This window comes from Helianthus annuus, chromosome 12 (genome assembly GCF_002127325.2).
Source record: "Helianthus annuus cultivar XRQ/B chromosome 12, HanXRQr2.0-SUNRISE, whole genome shotgun sequence".
NCBI classification, from domain to species: Eukaryota; Viridiplantae; Streptophyta; class Magnoliopsida; order Asterales; family Asteraceae; genus Helianthus; species Helianthus annuus.
In genome coordinates, this window is record NC_035444.2 from 154519092 (window position 1) to 154521972 (window position 2881).

General features: G+C 36.9%; 1 pseudogene; it reads left to right on the forward strand.

Moving 5' to 3' along the window:
- The first annotated feature begins 331 nt into the window (after window positions 1-331).
- LOC118485137 lies at window positions 332-2303 on the forward strand (annotated as a pseudogene).
- Window positions 2304-2881: the final 578 nt, after the last annotated feature.

The following is a 2881-nucleotide window of genomic DNA, read 5'->3' on the forward strand; positions in this document are numbered from 1 at the left end:
ACCCTAATTTTTTAGTTCTTTTTGAGATGTTGATTTTGTTCCTGTTATTGACTAGATGATGGTGAAATTAAGCTTATCTCAGATCTTATTTGATTTGCGCTCAACTATTTTTGGGTTTTGGAAGCACATCCGAAAGGCACTTGAATTTGTGCAGAGAGTGTTATAATAAGGGGCTGTTCTTATTATCCTATACCTTTATTTGACCTATTGCAGAACAACTTGTGAGTTTTATTTTCTCCGTGCTCTGTGGGCATGTTGCTTCTCTTTTATGACATATGGTTGGTTCAGTCTGCTTTTGATTTTTTTTTGTAGTTGTTGAACTTGCTTATCAACTGTCACGCACGTATGAAAGCAACATGGGTGGCTACAAGAATGAAGTCTTTGTTGAAGTTCTTGTAGCCCAACAAAGTCCCGAGAATCCCGACTGGTTCTAGGTAATTGTTAACAATCAACTGAACGAGTGAGTTTAGACTCGGTGAGTTGGATTTTTATGTGTGTGATTTATGTTTAGTTGTGGACAATGAATAGGGTACAGTTGATGCTGTAAGGCATTATCTATGGTTGCTTGAAGAACAAAATGTGTTGGAATTTTTGGTTCTTGCTGGTGATCATTTGTATCGTATGGACTATGAAAAGTTTATTCAAGCACATAGGGTAAGCGATGCTAATATAACCTTTGCGGCGCTGCCCATGGATGAGAAACGTGCTACTTCGTTCGGTTTGATGAAAATTGACGAGGAAGGTAGGATAATCGAGTTTTCAGAAAAGCCGAAGGGAGAAAAGTTACAAGCAACGAAGGTATGAAGATAGTCAAATTTGAACCTTCAAAGGGTGGGTGCCTTAACTCTTTGAAGGTCACCTGCAATGTTAGCAGTGTATTGATGGGGCCCGTGAGTTTTGCTTAATGGACTCTCATGGTTGCCTAAAAAGGAAAAGATAGTCTAATTTGATTGTATCTTCTTGAGTTAATGTTATTGATTTTAGATATTAACTTTAGGATGATACTACCATTCTCAGTCTGAAATGATAAGCGAGCAAAGAAATGTCGTTTATTGCAAGTATGGGAATATAATGTTTTCAGTAAGAATGTAATGTTGGATTTGATGAGAGAGAAGTTTCCAAAGGCGAATGACTTTGGAAGTGAAGTAATTCCAGGTGCAACTTCAATCGGTCTGCGGGTAAGTATAGGCGCTTACCTTATGTATTTTCCCATTTTTTTAATGATTTATCATAATTTAGGGGACATTGGTACCATAGAGGCTTTCTATCATGCAAATCTGGGGATCACCAAAAGCCAGTACCAGATTTCAGGTCAGCTTGTTATACAACTTACCATAAACTTGTCAAATCGGCAGCATAACATACAAAAAATACATAATCATCGCTCTGCAGTTTCTATGATCGCTCTACTCCAATATATACCCAACCGTGATACATATCACCTTCAAAGATGCTGAATGCTGATGTTACACGGAGCGTCATTGGTGAGGGTTGTGTAATCAAGGTACTTGCATTTTTTGTGAAACAGTTTAGTGTGATCTTTTAGGTTTTATAATTTAAGGTTTAGGGTGTAGACATGTTTTGATTGTGTCCATTTATTATTTGCACTACAGAATTGTAAAATTCATCACTCGGTGATTGGTCTTCCGTCAAGTATCTCCGAGTTTAATAAAAACAATAGGATCTAAACCCAATTAAAAGCTCATGTTAACTAAGTGGACATATACATTGCTTTTGAATTAAACAATTAGTTTGTCATGGGCCTTCCATTTTACAATGCTAGGTGTCATCATTGAGCTTTGATTTAAAGAAATATATGGGACTACTAATAAAAGAATTCTTTTAAAGATGTGAGTTGTTTTTTACTTTTTTTTTGCAGGTGCAATTTGTCTATGACCGTAAGAAATCCTACACACCTAACACCACTTTATTTTTTTAGTGGCATGCATCTAGCATCAAGGTTTAGGTAGCAGTTGGGTTTCTCCTGGTCATTCTATTGTAGCCGCAATGTCTTATCAATTATGAGCCTCAAGTGTCCATGTTTCTTTTTGTCCTATTTTCTTCAACAGGTTTCTTTAACTGCTAAGATCGCTATTGTCTATTTCTTTGTATTTTTTTTGTTTGTGTTGGTGCAGGTTGGATTGTTTCTAAAACAACCAGTTTTTACACATGACCAACTATATGTGGCATTATCAAGAGTAAAAAGTAGAGATGGACTCAAGCTATTGATACTTGATGAGGATGGTCAAATTACAAACAAAACTACAAATGTCGTGTACAAAGAAGATTTTAGAAATTTGTAGAATATAACATGTACCTTTATATTATATTGTTCGAGACTGTTGAATACCTTAATCCTAAAGATCAAGAAGATGATTTTAGGAAAGACTATATGGTTTTTACGATATTCAAACAATATGTCGTTCCCTTTATAATGGAAATATTATTATATCGTCATTTGGTTTTATTCGTCAAACCGTGTAAGACACGGGGCTATAAACTAGTGATGTGTGTAAAATGCAACATATAAATCACATCAATTAAGGCATAAAAGTAACCCTTTTTTAGTACTAATGTTGGAAAAAGAGTGTTTTTGTCTTTCTTTTGTATTTTCAGGATGAAATGAGCTCAAAATCACAAAAGAAGCAAAAAGACAACTAATTCTACCATAAATACAAGAAAAAGGAACAAAAGTGGACTGCCCGGACCCTCAACGGCACCTCCCAAGGCAAAGGAGAAGAAACAGAGTCTGAACACGCCCCGTGTCCAGCGAACACGGGGGCGTGCCCAGGAAGCAGCAGAAAAGACAAACCAGTAGAAGCTTCCATTGCCCACCACGGGGCCGTGTCCAGCGAGCACGGGGGCGTGGTGAAAGTACAGC